Genomic DNA, 22,560 nt, shown 5'->3' with positions numbered 1-22,560 from the left:
AATAAGAGAACAAAATCAAAACCCCCGAAATACTAACATCAGACCGAGGTAATGCCTTCACTGCGCAACAAGACATTACATCTGAACACAACATGCAGCTTCAAAGGCGAGCTCTATGGGTACGGTACTAACATCTGCCACGGAGAACCACCCTGTGCTAAATACAGAAAAACTGACCATTTCGCTGGAATCTGCCCAGCGACATCCCAAACTTAAATCTGCAATGCACCCCACCCAGCGTGCTTCCACTCTCATAAAAAGCTTCCACTCTCTGTCTCACCATCAGAAGAGAGGTTGTAGCAGGAGACATAAATGAATAATCTCAAGGTAGTCCAGGTCTTATTGTCAAAATGGAGAAAAAAGTTTCACCGAGCTTCTCTTGCCTGTTTCACGAGCCTGCCGTAAGGCGGACCGGTGTATGTATTGTCTGAGTGAAGACCCAAGTCCGCGAGGGTGTCTCGGGGGAGGGTGTTTTTTCCGAACGTGTTTTTCGGCATTTATTTCTTGGCAAAAGTTCTGTGCTATCGAATACTTTTGCCATAAATCCACAGTTTCTCGTAAATCCGAAATTTCAATTCGTCTTTCTCAAGTGGAATTTCAATTTGAATTCTCAGTTCTTATAGATGAACTTATACATAAAACGACACGTTAGTAGTTGATTTGATTTGACTTGAGCACAAACGCATAAGAACACACAAAGTAAATCCTAATTGTCTGGAAAATTCGATGGCAGGTACCCACAAAACAGAAGCACTTGACTAAAAATTAAGTACGTTTGTGCGCAGTACATCCCTAGAGCTTGTCGTAATAGACTCCCCCAAACTCTTTGATTTCTTAATATAATGGAAGCACTGCATTTTTACTGAAGATTCTCAGCATTGAATATGCCTTTTAACGTCGCCGCTAGAAACAGAGAGAGTGAGAAGCATCAGCGATTACGAACAAAGCAGTAGACAGTGAGAAGGTTTCAGAGGTTTATTGAACGTTTCGAAGGTTTATTTTATTCCAAAAAAACTCTGTCATACATGCGTATATACAGGCGAGGGTCCCGAAGCCATACAGCTAAAACGGGACCCTCGGTGATTCATTACGAAGGTAGAAAATCGCAGCGAAAACAAAATTGTTTTTCACAAATAATGACGGAAATAAATGCAACACTTCAAAGTTTAGCAATTTCAACAATTCAATTTCACAAATCTATAAAGTGAATTTTTAATACCTACTAACACCTTAAAAACTACTACAAAACATTAACTCCTTTCAGTAAAAAACCTTGTACCGTGTCTTTTTTCATTTCACACCAATGAATAAAATTTGAGAAATACGTAGGTTAGAAAAAGTAACAAAAATATCTAATTGCGCCCTAAGAAAACAACCTTTAGTGCTTTTTAAATGCAGTTAACGACATGGATGATTTCATAGTAAAAGGCAGACTGTTCCAGAGTTAAATAGCGCTGAAGTGGGTACTTTTTTTCCTGTTATTTGTATGAACAATCGGGAGTCCCCGAAACGACAGGGATTCAGCAGAGCTTGGTATTTTATAGTGCTGCTTGTTGGCAAAATGACCCGAGCTCCATTCTAAAGGGAGCTGGATACATAATATGAGTTATGTACCTTGGCAGAAGAGATAAAGTTATCATCCTGTTGTCATGCCTTCTGCTCTTGCAAGGAGGAACAGATGCATGTTCCCCAGACTTCTGGCTGTTTGCACTTATCCTACAGTAGTGTCAATGACCAGCGGTCTTGATAAGATATCGAACATTTTAACGTCAGAACTTCCGCCATCATTTTTTTTCACCGTGGCCTCCAAAATTTGTGCTTATCTGATAATATTGATTAAAAGAAAAATTCATGCGGTATGCCGTTTTTTTATTTTTCAGGCCTATCATAACGCAGGGCCGCACAGTCACAGATGAAGCAACATCTTTACGGAACAACATGTCTAACCAGAAACCAAAAAACAAGTTTAAGATGCTCACAAAAAGTAGTGCGCGAGACTCCTAAGTAGTTCTTGTTCATAACGTTTTCATTTTAGAATCCTTTTAATGTAACCATGGCCGTAGAGTATTTCAGCTCTACTGAAGTCTGAGAAATTTGTTCATTTCGGTTCAGCGTGAGTGGTAAACACTGCCCCTTTTTTGTTGTATTGTACATTGTATTTCGGAAAAGGCGTGCTGTTTCATGGAGTCGCTCACAGAAGTATACATCGGTTTATTTATTTTTTATTCATAGAAACCTTACAGGCCCTACTGGAGGGCATGGAGTAAGGGGGGCGTGTGAAAACGTAATAACAATACAAAGCATAAATTCAGCACATACTAGCACATACTAGCACATACTAGCATTGAGGTTCTAGCACATACACCCCATTCATGATTTATATAGTTTACACCATCTATATTTACGATTTCCTGTACTTGCGTAGCATAAAAAATAGCGTTATTTCGTAACCTTTATCGTAAAAATGAACGCCGCTTGAAACTTTTGCGAACCTTTATTTTATGGCCGTTAGTGTAGTTATATCTGAAGTGCTGCATTAAAAAACAAATACTACCATGAAGGAGACGCTTCAAAACCGCGGTGCCACGGGTGTATTAAAAATTAGGCTCATTTATTTCAGGCTCCCAGATCGCCGTACAAACAATAAGAACTGAAGCCATGAAGCGAGGAAATGTGACGATTTTTGACATCCCCCTGCCTGGATGTGAATCGGCCGGTCCATTGTGGAGCCACTCCTACCTGCGCTGCTTCGTGCAGCATGCCACACAGAGTGGTTGGCACCCTTGTTGCACGGCTCCAATGGGAACTCATGCTGAAGCGGTGCTCGACGCCAGGCTGAGGTGAATTTTGGAGCTTGAACTAATTTCATTTCCTTTCAGTGTTCAGTTTAAGGTGCCAGTTTCACTGAGCTTCGTTTGTTTTACCTTTTGTTTAGTCAGCGTAATTTAGACAGATGGACTTATTTTTGTGTTCAAGGCGCATAAGTGTTAAAAAAAAACTGCAGTGCGAGTAAATTGGTTGAAACGAATAAACGAGAAAAGGGCTAAAAAGGACGAAAGAGTAAAAACTCGGTAATGCAAGCGCTGCATTGACAAGAAGGCGTAGCTTAAACACTCTGTTCTGTAGCTTTCGGATTTCTGGAAAAAAGAACCTTTTTTGTTGCCTTTGTCAGCACGTTTTAAACGGCTTGTATGTGTCCCATTTAGCCGTTTCAATGTGCTGCACATGTTCAAGTGTCAAGAAAAAGAGGTAGGTCTGGGAGGCCCTCTATAATCCTAAATTTCGGAAACCTGCGACTGCAAAAAGTGATTGGTATTATTGCAACAGAAATGAAACTTCCTGGTGTGAGTTAAAATAGGAATGGTCATAACAAGGTATATGTTTCTGCGAGCTCGTATATCATACTTGAAGTTTGAATGCGCAGTAGTCAACGCGGAAACTCTCTCTTTGTGACAGCTATGTTCACTTGTAATGCTTCAATTGAAGTTTGTGTGCAAGTACATTGCCGTTCCTTGCCAGCCAACTTACAGTTAGCAACGAAAGTACAAGCCCAGTGCTTGCGGTTTAACGTCTTTGCTTTTTGTGTGTTTCCTCGTTTCGCGCACTGTTTGGAGGGTCGAACAACTACATTTAGCGGAGTTATCAATGATAAAACTTTTAGCAGCAAGCAGCATCGTTCTTAAAAAGATGCCTGACATTGCTGCACCGATAGTGCAGAAAAATGTTCGTTGTCTTGAATGTGCGTGGTACGTGGCTAAAGTGTTATCAAGTTTGTAAATACCGTTTTAGGTATCCTAGCTGCAACTAGGCTACCAGACACGGCGCAGTTAAGGGCTATTGTACATTAAAAACACCTTCAGTGTGTTACATGAACAGCAATCTCAAAACAAAGTTAGAGCATTGTGTTCGGCATGACAGGTAACGTGACGGCATTTGAGCAGAATATGTGGCCGCGAGCAGCGAAGAGCTTTCATTCTGGAAAAGCTGTCGCGTAAATGATCGAAATTCTGTCTGTAGAAGTAATTGGCAATGAAATAAAGCGAAGAAATGCGCGAACACTTTATGGCAGTACAGAAGTCTGATTATCGCTACGATGTCTTCTTTAAATGACGCGAGCTTGTAGGACTTTTTGTGTATCATACAGCTGAACTGTCCATCCACCTTCGCAGAGTGAAATGCCTGAGAATTTGTTTTTTGAAGTGGCGTTACACGAGCTGCAGATGGCTTTCCCTAACCCATCGTCGTGAGATCGTCTTACTCTCCACTTCAGTCAATATCAGTCTCGAGTCGCCAGAGGGTCATTTACGTGCATACCGACGTGGGAGTACTGGAGGAGAATTTTAAGGATGTGACACATCATTACTAGTACAGACGCAGCACGATTCCCTTGAGTGCTGAGCCCACTATGCAGCTCATGCCCTTGTTTAAAGGGACCCTGCAACGCTTTTTCTAATTTTAATTTCTAAATATTTAATGCTTTCAGAAAGTAGTCAACAAACACAACCGGTTCTTAGAATAGGTCGTCGCAAAGTACCTCAGCCAAAAATTGCTGCTCCATGCATATAACTTGAAAATATGCTCAAAAGATTTATCTCTCTCGGAGTCCTGGCTTTATTTCAGCGCTTGAATTGCGTAATTACAGCAATTTAGCGGCCATTGGACGCTTCTGTTCTGTTGCAGCAATAAACGCATTCGATAGCCACTTGAGAAAAAAGCCACAAAGCAAATCGGAAACGGACGGCAGATAGTTCTGCTACTACGAGTAACCATCCAGTGCCGCTTTGTGCTGTGGGTAACTATAGCTTTGATAATGCTTCCAGACGGGGAGGAAAGAGTTAAAGCTTTTATCGGAAGTGTTGCAGAGTCCCTTTAATGGCCTTTTAAAATTGCTGAGTGGGTTGTTACCTCGAGTTCATGGCTGGGAAACTCTAGCGCAACCAGGCAATCGTTCATTGGTAAGTATAATATTCCGCTTGCTTTCTAGATTGTTTCTTCCGAAGAGAGGTTGTCACCCTGGATGTGACTCCATGGTTTGTTCATGAAAAGCTAACCGAACATTTTTTTCCGCAGAGTCCTTGGTGGCGTTGAAGGATTACGGGTCGTCGACGCTTCATCGATGCCTTATCTCCCCACGGGAAACCTGAATGTTCCCCTGATGATGATGGGGCATCGAGCAGCAGCTATGATCATCGAAGACAATGCGCAATAAAAGATAGTTCGTATTCATTTACTATATCGTCTTGTAAAGACATAGTGCGTCTTTTTTTCGTCCAGGTATGACTGCATTATCTGTTTGCGGATTTACGACGGGATTACACGCGAGTTAATTCGAGTTCTCGTTGCAGCTGATAAAATAGTTGACGAGCCTAAAATAGTTTATTGCACAACGCGCACAAAATTATTGTGGCACATTCTGAGGTGTACATGCTATTATTATTATTTCCAACAAACGTATTTAGCACTCCCCGCAATCGCGTTCCGACGACAGGAACAAACCGCCAAGACCAGCTGCTGATGTAAATTAGTAACCATCCCTTAAATAAGTGGGATTCTTATATTCGTGGCCATTTATTTTTTTGATGTTTCAATTTCGAAGTTGTGGCGGAAAATACAAAAAGTATTTTCCGTGGCCAGTATGATCTGCAGTGCTTTGGAGATATAAAATGCAAGAACGCAATAAAGACCATGTGCAATGATCCCTCAAGCTTTTTAGGTGGTCTAGGCTACGTCATTTATCAATGTAAGAAACAAGAAACAAGCACACGCACATGTAATTATTGTAGGAAACGGTATATTCCACGTAGCATCATGCTTAGCAATATTCGAAGGAGATGACGCACACAGCCTGTCACAGCCGTGGTCGTGCCAAGAAGGCTGCACCAATTGAATGCATCTCATCATCTACTATGGTTCTGTGTCGCCTTCATCGCACCTTCATATAACAATATTAATAAAAGCCCACAGGCCTAACATAAAAGGTCGCTCCTTTGATAGACTTGAAATTAGTTTAAGCAGGTTGCAAAATTTCGTAGAAGGTGAAGTTCCTAGAGTAAGTGAAGTGAGTAAGTGTGAGTGAGTAAGCGAGTAAGTGAAACTTCCCGATAAATAGAGAGAAAGCTGAACGAGACCACGAAATAACCGCAGATCTTAATGAATGGGACAGACATTTTGCTGAGCAAACTGGGAAAACCAGTGTCGCTTCGAAGAAAGTGAGTGGTAGGTGTGATTTTATCTAAAAAAAAATTTCAGAACGGATGGGAAAGGTCTGTGGTCTGCCGTTTATACCCAGAGCTCGCCTTGCTTCCCAGTCAACTAAGTACCCCCCCCCCCCCCAATTCCCATTATTTATGTTTTAAACTTGAAAGGAAAAGTAAACAATAAGCACCGAAGACATTTGCAAGAAAATTGTCTAGAAGGGGCATATTTTTTCAAAAATCAGCGGGCAGGTCCCACTCACGCCATCTGTCAAAGTATAAAAGCCAGTAGGCTTGCAAGACTGCTGATCTTTCTTCAAGCCAAAAACATTGTTTTTAAGGATTCAAAAAGCTGGTGTGCACAGGTACCGCATGCTCAATTCGCGAGAATTTAGGAGCAGAAAATCAAAGTTTTGTAATGAAGATACTTTGCCACCATCATCGAACCTCTGGTGAAGCTCTTCAATGGATCCTGTAAAGAACTTGTCTACTGGTCGCCTGCCTGCGAAGCAGCTTTTGTCTTTACGGCGCTGGCTTACATCGTCCACAATACTGCTCAATTTGTTCCCCCACCTGCAAACTTAGGTACACACTGACGTTAGTGGTGTCGGCCTTGGCGCCGTCATCGCTTAACGCAAACAAGGCGTCCAGGAGTACGCAGTTGCATATGCCAGCCGTACTGTCACAAAAACGGAGAGAAATTACTCGGTCACACAAAAGGAATGTTTGGCGATCATTTGGGCTATACACAAATTCCGCCCTTACCTTTATGGACGCCCCTTCAACGTCGTCACGGACCATCACGCGTTGTGTTGGCTGTCGTCACTAAAAGAGCTGTCCGACCAATTTGGCCGTCGGGCTCTTCGCATCTAAGAGTACGACATTCTCGTTGTGTGTCGATCCGGACGCAAACATACGGACACTGATGCCCTTTCTGTATGTCCCGTGGAGTCAGAAAATTATTGAATTTCCTCGATGGACTGTGCCCTGGCGTCACGTAAAATACACGACATGGCTGCAAAGCAGCGCCAAAACCCCTGGATCGCTTCCACTACCCTTCGAGTCCGTCCTCAGTTTCAGCGTCCCGTGCACTGCATCGCCAGGCTTCACATTGCGCCGTTCGGGACGAAATCCTGTACCAGCGCAACTATTTAGCAGGCGGCCACAAATGGTTGCTAGTCATTCCTTGTCATTTGAGTTCTGCTATCTGTTCAACCTACAACGCTGATGCGCAATGCGCCCACACTGGCGTCCTCAAAACATATCAGCGTCTCCTCATACGGTACTAGTGGAGCGGGATGTCCGCTCTTTGTCCCGAATGCCAGCGCCGCAAGTCTCTGCCGCAACATCCTACCGTACCTGTGCAGCCAGTACCAAGCCCTGCGTGCCCTTTCAATCGCGTTGGAATCGACATCTACGGACCCTTCCCCAGCACAACCGAAGGAAACCTTTGAATTATCGTTGCAGTGGATCACCTTACCAGGTATGCGGAAACAGCCGCACTGTCCACCGTTACAGCCTATGAAGTGTCAGAATGCCTGCTGCAGAGGTTTATTTTGCGCCACGGCACGCCCAGGGAGATCTTGAGCGACAGAGGACGCGTTTTTTGCCTGATGTAGTACAAGCCCTGCGAACCCAGTGCCAAGTCGTTCATAGAAAAACAACCGCGTATCACCCGCAAACCAATGGGTTGACCGAAAGATTTAACCGCACGCTTGGCGACATGCTTTCTATGTAATTCTCTCCGGACCAATGAAACTGGGACATAGTTCTGCCTTTTGTCACGTATGCGAGTAATACGGCGACACAGACTACGACGGTCTTCTTGTCATTCTTTTTACTTTATGGGCGTGAGCCTTGCGGCACCCTTGACACCATCCTGCCCTACCGTCCTGACATCTCCGTGTGCAGGCCCGTTTCCGAGATAGCTAAGCATGCCGAAGAGGGCCGTCAACTGGCACGATCCTTCACCGCTGCGGATCAAGGGCGCCAAAAATCTTGTCATGAAGCTTCAGCCACCTCCCCTACCTATGCCACCGGATCCCTCGTGTGGCTGTGAATTCCGTACTTTTTCCGCAACTGCAAGCTAAATACCTTGGCCCCTACCAAGTTATCAAAAAAAAGAAAAAAACGTCCCCCGTCGGTTACGTGGTTGAGCCGATAACGACCACAACCGACCCTCGCCACCGTGGGCGCGAAGCAGTTCACGTGCAGTGTATGAAGCTTTTCTGTGAGCCCCTCGCTGTCACATCGCCCTGGGTTGCCAGGATGGCTGCTCTCTTGGCTGAGGAGTGATCTTAAAGGAGTACTCACACGAAATTTTCGTGTTACGTGTTTTTTTTTTTGCTGCTATGCGTCCTTACTAGAGCACTAATAGAATGGCACATTCGATGGTCGAGCGCAGCGTAAACGTTCATTTACGGCGTCGTTTATTTGTGCCAGTTTTGGTTTCGACAAAACGAACGCCGAGCGGCGGCCATGACAAGAGGTATCACCTAACTTCACCATTCTTGCCGTACCGCTGCCGCTCTGGACGCGTGCGCGAGCGAGCGCACGCGCGCGCCCAGACCGGCCGAGGTCTTCACCGCCCCCGCGCGCCCGGGCAGCATGACCTCAGTCCCAAAACCATGGCGTGTACACACGCTGGAGCAGCGCGTGCCAACCGGAGCCAGCGCGCCGGGTTCGTCACAGGAGCCCCGACGTCGGCAGTTTGGGGCAAGTAGCAGATGATGTCATGTGGGCCTGGTCTGGGCTTTCTCGTGCGGGCGAAGATTAAAATGGATTGCAAATATGTTACACCGAACCGTTGCTGTTGAAACTTGCTGGGAGAAATCTCCTGATAAAAAGGAAGCATTTTCCATATTTATCTCAGCTTTGAAATTTCGTGTCAGTTCTTTTTTAATGAAGATACTACCGGCAGCAAGCACTTTGATAAATGCGTAAGTGCAGTACGCGTCTCAAGACAAAGACCATCTATGTGCATGGTTCTCAAATCAAATCAAATCGAATCAAATCAAACCAGTTTGCTCTAACACAAATTGCCGAGGACTGTGAGCAAAAATCCTCAGAAATGCTTGACAAGGTCGACGGCCCTATACAGAGCAGATGCGACCAGAACAGACGTTCAATATATAAAATTTACAAGCAGTAACGCATGGTTGATTAGCAGTCATGGTACATCATAAAATTGACACAATCACATATCATAAACATTGTGGTGAAAAAGTGCGCAAAAACCAGGACAGAAGGAAGAGGACAACAATACGAGCGCTGACTATCAACTGAAATGTTTATTACACAGTGAAAAAGTATATAAGAGCGTGGTGACTATACCAATCTTGACGTATATCTCACGTGTGCACAGAACAACCACTGATTCAATATCTGTCCAGATAGGCTACTTCGCAGTCCAGTAGCGATATGGACGGGCAACTAATACAATCTTCTGAATTCTTTTTCATATAAAAGGCTTCAGCTATCTCCCTTGTTCTCCTGTCTTTGTGAGTCTTCAAAACATGGTACTATTAAACAACGGATTGCAGTCGAAACTTCTACAATGAGATGATAAATGTGACGTGGGCGTGCCCTTGAGGGTGTTTTGATATTCGCGCAAGCGCTCATTGAAGCATCGCCCCATTTTCCCGATGTACTTTCTTTTGCATTTCAAAGGAATGCAGTACACGACATTGCATCGGAACTCAACAAACGAGCCTTGTGCTTAACACCACAACCCTTTCTTTGGGAATCACCTTTTCTGGACAGGTTATTGTCAGTTCTGCGTATGAGCCTCTCTAATTTATTGCTCGCCGAGAATACCACATCAACATCAAACTTGCCTGCTATCTTTTTTATTCTATGCGAAATTGCAAGAACATAGTGTATAACCGCACAGTGTTTCCGCGATTCTTTTTCAATTGCAAATCTTCCTTGATGCCTCAACTTTGTTAAAACCCTTTTGGCAGCAAAACAAGGGCATGATCAAAGAAACCAGCTTTTTTCAATCATCCATCTGACGCGCAAAACTAGTACCTATGGTGTGGACGTAAGACTTTGTAAGAGATGAGTTCAGGCTATTGACAGCAATACCGGTTTTTACCACTTTTGAGTGGCAAGACGAGTAACTCAACAGAAGCTTGTTAGACTTCGTGTCATACATCCAGCAGACGCGCTTATCCTGGAAAGTTCAACAGGTTTGATGACTCACAAAGACAGGAGAACGAAGGAGATAGCTGAAGCCTTTTAATTAAAAAGAATTCAGAAGATTGTATTCGTTGCCCGACCATATCGCTACTGGACGGCGAAGTAGCCTATCTGAACAGATGTTGAATCAGTGGTTGTTCTGTGCACACGTGAGATATACGTCAGGATTGTTAAGGTCACACGCGCTCTTATACACTTTTTCACTGTGTAATAAACATTTCAGTTGATAGTCAACGCTCGTGTTGTTGTCCTCTTATTTCTGTCCTGGGTTTTGCGCGCTGTTTCATCACAATGAGTCTCTACCAACTGGCGCAGTTCTCGATACTTTTGAACACATCATAAAATTCACACACATGGTACATAATAAAATTCACACACATAAAATAGATCATACATTAAAATTCCTGCATACTTGGCAAATTGTTCAAACGAAATAGCGACTAATAACGCAGCATTTGTTCACCGTAATTCGTTCGGTTCTTCGGTATTTGCCAGTGGTCGAATCGGCAAATGTTGCACGGGTACATTTTAAGCTGAAGTTTGGAAATACTGCATAGGACATCGTTATTTTTTTACATTGGTTGGTAGCGTTTCAGCAGCAAGGATTTATAGAAATGGGTCACTGGTAATTAATAACTTCATATCTTCAAAAAAGGAGTCTGTATGACTATCGCATGCTTTGTTTCAGCCAAACACCCAATATGGGCATGGGCCTGAATATGGGACAATCTACCACGAGTGGGAATGTGCTTGGATCTGGGCTAGGCAGCCCCATCCAGAGTGCTGTGGGCGAGACCGGCTCCTAGACCCGAGCTCACTTCGACGCGTTTTGACTTCAAAACAGTCAAGCCTTGCTACAACGTCCTCCAGAATAAAACCTACTATAGTTTGTACAGTACACGGGCAAGGGTCGCACAGATGTTAGAGAGGAAATAGCACTCGAGGTGTTCCTTTAGATGTTGGCAATAAAACTAACAAACGGATGTTACCTATCACAGAGGTGGGATAATAAAGTTATTTTTAATGGCTCGCGGTTTGGTGGCACTGAACTCCGGAAGTTTCCTAGTTTCCTCCCAATTGTTTCCTGGGGCCCTATTCTCGACTGCACAAATTGCCGGCATTTCGCCCATGTTTTTTTGCGTAAGCACGACGTAAGCAATCAGTGACGTGCTGCACCTATAGCTATGACGACATGCAGTGTAATTTGACCAGTCACTCATAAAGATCGCTACCATGGTATCAAATATTGTGCAAGAAAGATATAAAAACACTTTTCATGTACTATAAAAATTAAGACGGTAGCTGAGGCTGACAAGAAAAACACATTTCTGGAGGTCAAATTTGGCGCCAACACCACAAGGCGATCGAGTAACGTTGATCCAAAAGCGAGCGAAAGGCGGATGTAGAGCTAAAGAACATCACACAATTTTTTTACCGTATCAATTTATTTCTTTCAATCGCTTTTATTAACATAGCTGGGCTCTCTGCTTCAATGCAAGCTTTGTTGCGTTATCACCTTCCCTGCGACCACCGCCGCCACGCCATCGTCTGCTGCTATGTTGTAAGTTTATGGCGTGATCACAGAAAAAGACGGCCGCGACTATCGCTTCTATGACACATAAGAGCAGCGAAGCGCTACGCCTGATAACCGCGGAGCACACCGATGTCACCGATTCACTCATTCGTCAAGCTCGACTGCAATCAGCGCTGTAATGAACTAAATAGTCACTTTTCATTGTTATTTTTCTCTTGAGTTCGATCATGTGACCCAACAGCTTACTAGGACAAGTATGGACAAATGCCATGCATTGGGTTCTCTTTGTCATGGAGAGGCTTGTACTGCCCTCTTATGTTGCGGTTACGCCAAACAAATATTTTTTATTTCATTGCCAAACATAAAAGCAATATACTGCATGTTATTTGTATGTCGCATGATCGCTGACTTGGAAGCAGTTGAAACTATAATTTGTTTGGGTAGGAAACATGCTTTAAACAGCGCGCATGCGAAACTGCGCCTGCTGCAAATTGCCGCACATTTCGCGGCGCCGTAAGCCGGGGCAATATTGTGCCCTATTTTGCTTGTATTTTGCGACAAAAACAACCGCCATTTTTATGCTGTTACGTAGCATTACGTCACTTTTACGCAGGCTGAAGTTGCCAATGCATGACGTAATCGTTCCCGCCAACTGTTTAAATTACGTCACGCCTTCTCAGCCAATCACAGAGGGGGTGTGTATTACAAGCAGTATTGTTGTTGAATAGCAAAGACAGGCTTACGTTGTCATGTCCGCCGCATTTTGTCTGGTTTTTCATTGCCGGCCAAGAATTATGCGCCTTTAGTAACGAGAAATAAGGCAAACTTTAGAACTGGTGTCCGTTGACGACATGAAACGTCAAAATGACGACACCACACACAACCGCTTTGTCAGCCGGAAGCACGTGACCAAAATTGAAAGCCAATCAGAAAAGACTTCCGGAAAATTGCCTAAATTGCCGGCAATTTGTGCAGTCGAGAATAGGGCCCCAGACATGATCTCCAGGTGGCAAACATTCTCTGTGAGGGCGGCTTCATTGTCACCTTCCGGTACAAAAAGTTGCGAGAAACTCAATAAAAGAAAAGAAAGAAATGCCGGCGTAATTTTTTCCCTGCATCGGTTCGTTCGATTTCAAGCTTTCCTCTCACCGCCATATCATTTCAAAGATTTTACTAAATAAGTATGGCTTATATAACGACAAACTGAGCAAGCTGGTATCTGTTGATAGTGAAAAACTGCGCGAAAATAGAAACACTTCAGTAAGGAAACGGACAACACAAACGCAGACTATCAACTACAATAAAAAATGATAGTTGATAGTCCGCGCTCGTGTTGTACGTTTAATTTTTTGAAGTGTGTGTGTTTTCGCGTAGTTTTTCGCTATTTACTAAATAAATTAGTAGGTGTTCTTGTATTCCACAGATTGATGGTCAAACGTCCGGGCGATGTAAGCTTTCTTTAACTCACACAGATATAGGACGCAAAATATAAGCAAGAATCAGGAAACCAAGCAAGATCCATTACCATTGGGGGTCCAAAACCCGCGTATCAAGCAGCTTGGCATACGAGACCGTTGCGGCTTTGCCGATACGCTAGGATTGCTGACAAAAAGCAGGAAGGTGTCACACTTCACTATTGCACAGAGGGGCATTTGCGCGGGAGGAGAGAAAGGCGAACCTGAGAATGTAAATTGGCTGAGGCGGACAACCCGTTTTGTCGCAAGATGAGGGACGCAGAAACACTAGACGCTGGTGTAAGCTTCAGGGCCACACACCTGTAATGCTGTGGCCACATAACGTGGCAGGGGTGGGCCCGGTAAGGGATATCGAAACACCAGTTACTACGTGATTCCCAAACAACGCCGTGCAGCGTGGTGCACTAAAAAGTTGATTGATTGATTGTAGGGTTTAACGCGCCGACGCTACGCAGGCGATGAGGCGCGCCGTAGTGGAGGGCTCCGGATTAATTTTGACCACCTGGGGATCTTTATCGTGCGACGAAATCTCGTACACACGGGCGTTTTTGCTTTTCGCCTCCATCAGAAAAGCGGCTGCCGCGGCCGGGAATCGAACCCGCGACCTCGTGCTCAGCAGCGCAACGCCTTAGCCACTGAGCCACCGCGGCGGGTTGAACTAAAAAGTCTGACTTGTGTAAGCGGTGGCATGGTAAATAAACGAGCAAATTAGAAATTAACGTGGCACAGACTTGCATGCCGTCTGAAGAATCTCAGCAATATTGATTCATACTTCCCTTCAATTATAGAAGTTTAGAGAGAGGTTTTACGTACCGAAGTGCACTTGTATGGTAGGAAATGCCGAAGTAAAGGGATATAAAATAATTTGTATCAGTTGAAGATAAGAAAAATATTTACGCTTCCTTATGTTTCGCTGCGAAAGCTATTGCACGGATCTTAACGAGCTCTGGAGGGATAGAATGTCCGGTGTCATCAGGAAACAGCACCTGTGGAGAGAGTAGGACCGGGTGTGAGAGGAGGCTGTTAGAAATCAGCGCGAAGTACTTCGCCGTTGCCCTCTGCCCGCGAAATACTCCGGCTACAGCCACGTTTAATGCATGAATGGAAAGCTCCCTGTGTGGGATGAAGCCACCTTTAGAAGGATACAGAGCTTTCAGTGGCTGCCGCGCGGCCGCTGTGGGCAAGTGAGCCGCTGTTGCAGTTGTGGCGAGAATAGGAACAAACATGGCCCAGCAAACGAGAGTTCGAGTTAGCCTTATGCACACTGAGGCCGCCTGGTCGACTCCTCCCTTCCGCTGCTCCTACCGGCGCAGCGTGCACCGGCTTCTAGGGAGACCATCACAGGACCAGCTGGTGGTGTTCGGTGTATTTGTAATGGCTCGTGCCGTGCACAACACGCCGAACACCTGATGACGGTTGGGGTTTCAGAGTAGACTAGGTCCGCGATAATTCAAAGTCGAAGGGACCCCAGGATTTTGTTTGAATGATTAAGTTCTCATAAATATGACTCGGGGCAACATAACAACTTGGGTTGTAATGAAACGTTAACATATATTTATTTATACAATATTCACACACAATACTAAAATTTAATTCACACTTGGAGATGAAAATAACAAATGGATGACTGCTTTGCCTTTGCATGAGAGTTCAAAACAAAGTTTTGGATGCCAGAAAGGGGTGTCAGTTTATTGCGAGAGTTTCATGCACTGATCAATAACTGGCGGATCCAAGCAATGGGCTGAAATGGTGCAAACGGGCAGCTAAAAGTAGCAAACTCAGATTTTCCGGTAAGGACAAGCAAAAAGTACGTGTCAATCAAATGTACGCTATGGAGCAGCTCGAATTAGGCGGCTCGAAAATGCATTGAAAACATAGCGGGCCCACCAAAATTTTAAAATCTGTTTCAATTAACCGAAAGTTTGAATTATCGAGCTTGAATCGTCGCGAATCTTCTTTATATATTCTCGCCTTTGCGCGTGCGGGTCAGGACGTTTTAGGTCTGTGCGCAGGACGTTAATCTGGGCTCTCGACTTATGTTTTGGTACGCCGATGGTACCGTACCGCTCTTTTCTCTACTCGCCATGTATTAAAGCGTTTTGGCTTTAAAGGCCTTTGGCTTTCCGTAGTCGGAAATGGGGTAGTTATCTCTGGGAAGCCGCTGACCAGCCACATTACCGCGACATGATGCGGGGCTGCACTCCTACGCCGTCGTCCTGTAACAAGGAGCTGGGCGAGGTGAGTGAAGGCGGGCCTGAGGTGTTTTGGAGAGGTGGAAAGCAGCAGTCGAGTGGTGATGACTTCATTTCAGAGAACTTTCATGTTCGAAAAACGATAAGAGAAGAAGCTTTGCAAACACGTATGTATTACCCGAAACACCACATGAAAACTCAGCGGACAGACAACAAACTATGGGGAAGTGTGGCAAAGCGGTAGCGAGTGCGGCAAAGATTTTGAATAAAGGGGATATTGTTAAGTCAACAAGTAAAGAAAAAGTACCGAGTCGGTGAGTTTCACCTGCACGTTTTGGTTCCTGATAGTCCCCGAGCACAGTCGTGGCGTGGCGGTGTCACATGGGCAAGCCACCTCTTGGGGCACAAGGGGGTGCAGTGCACTCCAAGCTCCCGTCGCTGTCGTAGTGAACGCAGCTCTCCTGGAGGCGCGGCTGCCCGCTTCGGAGTGCGGTGCAGTCAGCGATCTTCGGAAAGTGGAATGCAGCTTCTGGTTTCCAGTCAGCCTTGAGGTCTGGGTCAGGTTTCAGCATTCCGTTCCCCCCAAAACAACCGTTCTTTTTCTTTGGCGCCAATGTGTTGCCTTGATAAAAATTCAACCAAGCTAATTCTGTTCGAAAGCGGTTACCAAAAGCATCGAAGGCCTCCGCAATTATCATGGAGGCCTTCCAGGATGTTTATTGTCGTCGCCGAGCAGTAAGCGCGTGTCACGCTTCGTCCACTCGCCGGGGCTTCGTATTTTCGGCCTTCGCCGGCCATGCGCGCCCAGAGCCCTTGGCTTTGACTTAACTCTTTCGCTACCGCGCCTATCAAAATCGATCAATTTGATCGATACTTTTGGGAGCGCCTTTTCATAGCGTTCCAGGCGTTTCTTGAACAAGTAAAGCTGTTCGGAGTTAGATCAGAAAATGGCCTTTCAAAATCAGTTTTGTTTTCATTTTTGCAACGAAAACGTGATTTTTGACACGCTTTTGAATCACCTGGTTGTGGAAAAGGGGCGTGGTCATCGCGCCTCAAGGCTACCAACGAAGAATGCGTGCAACTCCTAATTACTCTGCACCAGCGCTTGTTTTTTGCTATCAGGGCGTGAATGGGGAACTAGCAAACGATTTTCAATCGTCAGGTTCACGCTCTGACAGTAATAATCCCAGAAATCGGCTGAAAATGTCAATCAGTGCCTGGTTGCAAAGCTACTTTATGATTTTAGGCAGTTTTATTGCCTTTGCGCAAGTTGTCCTAAGTACTCTGGTAGTTCTACTTACCCCAGGACCATTCCCAAACAGTTTACAACAGTTTCGGTTTCGTTTCTGCATCGCGAAATTCATATTTACTGCAACTACGCAGTTACCCAACTTCAAGGCTAACTGCCATGGCGCCTGAAGCGTCCGCGACTGATCCTCGAACAAAGCACGCCGCTCCTCATTTCCCCCCACCCTAACCCGATTTCTGCGATAAGAACTTCAGATGCAAGTCAAAAGGTCACACCCAGTCGCCAGATATCTGTTCCGCCGAGGACAGCGCTTCAAACCGGCCTTACACTGCCAGCTGTTCGCCTTCCAGTTTCGTTTTCATGCGAGGGTATATCCGGGTGTCTAATGTTGCTGCTTAGTTGAACTGTCTATTCGGACGGAGTCTCTGATAAGTTTTTGTACTGTTTCATTTGAAAAATGTTAGGTGGCGCTGCAATAGAGGAGGCTCGTTGTGCTGATCTTTTTTAGCGCGCGACTGCTACTCGGCCAAAGATCGCAGGGGACGATTCTAGCTCATCGTACCTCATTTTTGCGAGCAAGGCTACATTTGCGAGTAAGAAGATGATAATAAAGCTCAGCTTTATGTTTTGAGAGATAACTGACCGTGAACGACAACAAACATCAGCCACGGCTTTCCGTTTTCAACTTCATGCATGTTTTTTTTTTCTGCATCGCGTGCCTGTCCCAAATATTGTGCTCGCTGTAAATGCAAAGTCAGCCATTGACAAGATGTTTTTACGTTATGTGGGGGCAAATTGGTGCCTCTGATAATGTCAAACCGCCAGATTTATTCCAAGGAACCACCCAAAATTGCACAGTTTGAATTAGAGGTTGGGCTTCACCGCATGACACGAGCACCGTGCGTGCTAACATTTTTTTTTTATATCTGAAAAACTGTTCCGCGCAAGTCGACATTTTTTTTAGGGTGTGCTTTTGAAATGTTTCCCTGCAAAATGTATATTCTAATTTTTTTCTACTACCGGTGGTTTGATATACACAACTCCTTTTTTATCATTTTTTTCGACAACTTGACAAAACTTTTGATTTTGATATTTTTTTTCACAACTATGATATATGAAAACCTTTAAAAAACTGGTGTTATTGGAAAGGCCGTGAAATAATCTGCATTTTGTGCTCCTGCAATTAGTGCCTAAATAATTTTTTAGCAGAAAAAAAAATGTTTTCTTGGACCCCCCAAAATTGGTCAATTTTCTGCGGTAGCGAAAGAGTTAATGCCATGGGCGCGGGGCTGCGTGCGGCCCTCGAGCTCCAGCTCCTGCAGGCGAATACCCGTTCATCTGCTTGAGATGTTTCCCAGCAATCTCGGAGGTTCGGAATTACAGTGGACAGTTATCCACTTCACAAGCTCGGCTCGTAGTTTCATGGTTACCGACAAGACTCAACCCCGGACGCAGCATAGTGCTAGGCCAATGATCGTGGTGTGTACTGTGCGTGGCAATTTCAACCATTGTGGCAAATGCCATTTACATTTTCAACCCTTTATGATCTTTCCTTTACTCTGTTCTATCCTGTTCCCTCCCCGTTTTCTAAACCCCGCACTCACATGAATGCCAGCGAGCTCTCACTTGAGCTCAATAACATCCTCAGTGCACTTCCTTCCCTCTCCATTTCTAACCTAGTCACCTTCCCTCTCTCTCTCTCTCTCTCTCTCTCTCTCTCTCTCTCTCTCTCTCTGACACCAGATGTTTAAAATTACAGTTATTACCATTCCCTTCGTGGGCACTTGGCTTGTGTCGACAAGGTCGCAAATCTGCGATAGGTTTTCGGAGTTAAATAATGAACGCTGGCTGCATTTCTTAGGTTCGTTTGGAAGATCCGTGCGTGAAAAAGGACAGTTATCACAGCCAGGATTTTTCAAATACGACATAAGTAAAGCAAGCTTGACAATGCCCGCAGACGACCGAGCTTGACATGCTAAACAGTAGACGCCATTTCTGTGTACTGAATTGGTGTGATCGGGGAGTGCCGCATTTGTAATTTGCATTCGGGAGGTCGGTGGTTGGAATCTCACCCGAAGTTTATTTTCTTAGAGAAAATTTGATACGCTTTTCGTTATTTCGCTAACTTTTACCAAGACCATGCGCCTCTTTTCTGCCTTTTTCTTTTCGACACACGCTTGACGTGCGACTGAAACCTGAATAGCAAGGTGCCACTGCTCTTGGTTTCACACTTTAAACTAAAAAGCAATCGGTACACAAGTGACTGCCCCATTGAATTGGCTTGCATTACCTCAGGGCTTGGAACCGAAGTAAAGCGTGCCTATGAATTTGCTTCTTGGTCTCATCACCGTTCGAAGGCTACGAGTACATGTAAGCACGGTATGCAATGTTCTGGTCTAAAGTGCATTTTCTGTAGGCGCGTTAATAACATAATAAGCGTTTAGGTCCGGCTGTCCTCATAACACGGGCACAATGTGAAACAATTTTTAAGGCCCTCTTAAGGTTGAATAACGATTTGTTTTAACTCTAAGATCCTGCGTTTTGTAAATATCTCGGTTTTTGTTCAATGACTCACGATGGCTTGTTTACAAAAAATGAATAATAAAGGTGGCATTTCCCTCCGCGGTCACACTTTCATTGTTTTTGCGACGTAAAGGACCCAGAGCGATCTGAGTGGGATTTTGCTCCATCGTCACCATCTTCCTGCAAACCTGTCCTCATTGGCTTTCACTTTCGTCGCAGAGAATCAGAAATGATCATTTCAGTGTGGTGCCATGCAAGCAAATTCGGCCACCAGGTGCGACGCTTTATGGGCGGGGTTCGTCGCCGCCGGAGGCCCTTAACAGAAATGCTCAGGGCGCCTGGATGCACACGCTCACCAACAGAGCGGCGGCGAACGCATGCATCCAGACACCCTAACAATGCCCAGGCCGTGCTGCCACCTGGCAGCAGGAATTGAAAATGCATGTGCAGTTGAGCAAGTAAATTGACGGCTGTTTCGTTGCATGTCTGGCCAATGAATATAAATGTGCTAGTGCTCAATAACTACGGTAGACCATTGCGTTCACCCACATCCACCCGTCTTTGGCTGCGCCGAAACTTCGAGCCACGCAACAAATACTAAACCTTGTGGTAAACCCGGAGTCCCGGCGCTTTCCCCATTCCTCGCTGCCCGCCGCCGGGGCGAGAGGGGAAGGTTCCCTCTCTCTCTTTGGCTGCCGCGCGCTGCTCGCCGGGGCGCAGGCGTGTCGCGGCGGTGTCACGGCGGGCCCCTTTTCACGTGACCCGTTTTTAGGGGGGTCCCGGGAAGCCGGTCCGGGAGTGCGGCACAGGGGAAGGGGTTTTTGGGTTGCAGCGGTCGGGCACCAAAGACGTGAGTACCGGAGCTCCGGCTTTGCCTTCCTTTGTATGCCCCCATGGCGCCTTTCTCCTGATCTTCGCCAGTCGGCTGGGCCAGGACGAGCGAAGAGTCGAACTACGTTATTGGAGCACCCAATAAACGCGGGTTTGGCCATTTCATTGTGTCTTGAGTGTTCGTTGCTGTTCTCGGCCGCTACGCCGGTGGGCGGTCCGTGGCGGAGTTCAGTGGAGCAGCTAGCCTTGCGGCCGTCTCGAGTGCGAGATAGGTCGCCGTAAGAACCGCGGTACCCATAACCTAAATACCCATAACCCATAACCATAAGCAAAGCCGCGCTGAGTAACGTTTTTGTGTGCTGGTTTGCACGTCTTTAAAAACCGCATGACGTGCAAAAGCTCCCACATACATCTATTCAACATTTACGTGTTTATAACGGCTCAGTGTTTGTTTCAGAAAAAAAACTGGCGAAACTTGCACTAAGTCGCGCAAGGCTTGAACCATAGCGAAGCTGCAGGATTTCTTCTTACGTAAGCACTGAAAGATACATCATATCGCATTTGTACAAATTAGAGATTGTTTACTAGTTCGAGATGGTCACTTTGCACTGTGGTAAAAGTTGTCATCGACCCGCCACGGAGGCTCAGTGACTAAGGCGTTGTGCTGCTGAGCAAGGGGACGCGGGTTTGATTTCCGGCTGCGGTGGCTGGTTTTCTGATGGAGGCGAAAAGCAAAACGCCCGTGTGTGCGGGATTTCGGCGCATGTTAAAGATCCCCAGGTGATCAAAATTAATCCGGAGCCCTCCACTACGGCGTGCCTCATTGCCTGCGTTGCGTCAACGCGTAACTCATACAATCAATCACATCAATAATAGTAGTCATCGTCATATACATCGATATCGTCGTGTTCCACATGCCAAGCATCACATGCGCGGTAGCGCTTGACCACAGCTGGGGCGCAGCGGCGGCGCGTACATGCACGATGCATGCGCGGCGTTCCTGGAGTCGTGTCGAGGTTACGTGGAGGAAGTCTTGCGCCAGCTGCGGCGTTGTTGGTTGCTAGACAACGCCAGGCGCTCTTCGGGGTTTTCGCCAGTGTTTTCTTGCTAAAGCCACAGCGCGAGCCGTGGATGATCGGCGGTCGCCGCGAAGCACTGCTCACGGGCACTCTCGGCATTTCGCCACACATCGGTCTTTTGGCAACTTTTTTTTTGTTAAAGCCACTGCGGGTGCCTGGGCGATCGGCAGTAGCCGCGACGAACTCCGTCACGAGAGCTCGGTACTTTATTGGCATTTTTAAACCATTATGCATTACAGGCCTTACCTTACGGCCAGCTACAACAGCTCCGCTGCTCAAAAATCAAAGCCAGCCTGCACAACGGTGGAAGCCTGATGTCACAGTAGAGCTGTTTTCGTCTTACTAAGCTAAACTGGACTAGCGCCATATAAGACACTCGGAACCATTTACCCTCTGTATATATATGACGCTCGTCAGAAGAACAAAACAAGCGCAAAGTATATACGTGTTTTATATGTGCAGTGCCCTCTTCAGTCCCCGTATACTTCGTCGTCTACCACCGTATAGTTTCTCCGATCGCTCCCTCGCCTTTTAAGGCCTGCACAACGTCTTGTTCTTGTTGTTGTGGGACATTGCGTTCTCACCTGGAAGCGTGGTGCGCTTCCTCATAAGCTGCTTGTTACTCGGGCGTCCGGATCTTCTTTGGTCGCCCCTTCCCACATTTGCACGGTACAGAGTCAGATAGACTTCTGCCGCCGCGGCCACGGCGGTCCGAGTTGAAACGGCGCAGGTGGTCGCCCCTAGCGATGCGGAGCGAGATGTCAGGAGCAGACGACAGTCGTTTTGTCGGCGGAGCTGTTTGCTCAAACGCTGGCTGGCACGTGCGCTCGATTTTTTCTTTTCTTTGTGCAAGCCCCTCACGTGGCGGAAGCCCACGCGCGAGCCTGGATACGTATCTGAGACTAGCCGCCTGCTCCGTTAGCCTTTATTGTTTTCCGGTTCAAAAAAGGTAATTCTTTTGTTCCAACCTCTACATCCGATATTTTCGCCGATTCACCCAAATTTGTTAAACGCAAAGAATTCCAAGAGGCAATGTGCGCAGTTGAGAGCTCTTGAGGTTGCGACTCACAAACAGTCACCCCGTGCAGCCAACATATGTAAACCGGCAATGCATGCATGCACGCACGCACGTATGATCGAACGTATGTATGTATGTATGTATGTATGTATGTATGTATGTATGTATGTATGTATGCATGTATGTATGTATGTATGTATGCATGTATGCATGTATGTATGTATGTATGTATGTATGTATGTATGTATGTATGTATGTATGTATG

At 45.8% G+C, this 22,560-nt stretch overlaps 1 pseudogene across 1 annotated transcript in view; it reads left to right on the top strand.

The window, feature by feature from the left end:
- The window catches only part of LOC144146940 (4-pyridoxate dehydrogenase-like), a 79,345-nt pseudogene extending 74,115 nt beyond the window's left edge, over nucleotides 1-5,230 (top strand). The window contains exons 10-11 of the transcript XR_013317777.1: nucleotides 2,621-2,840; nucleotides 5,071-5,230. The product of XR_013317777.1 is annotated as a 4-pyridoxate dehydrogenase-like (transcript). The remainder of the gene's footprint in view (nucleotides 1-2,620; nucleotides 2,841-5,070) is intronic.
- The last annotated feature ends 17,330 nt before the right edge of the window (nucleotides 5,231-22,560 follow it).

This window comes from Haemaphysalis longicornis, unplaced genomic scaffold (assembly GCF_048455015.1).
Source record: "Haemaphysalis longicornis isolate Haplotype H1 unplaced genomic scaffold, Haemaphysalis longicornis Haplotype H1 scaffold_7, whole genome shotgun sequence".
NCBI lineage: Eukaryota > Metazoa > Arthropoda > Arachnida > Ixodida > Ixodidae > Haemaphysalis > Haemaphysalis longicornis.
This window is presented reverse-complemented; position numbering and strand designations above follow the sequence as displayed.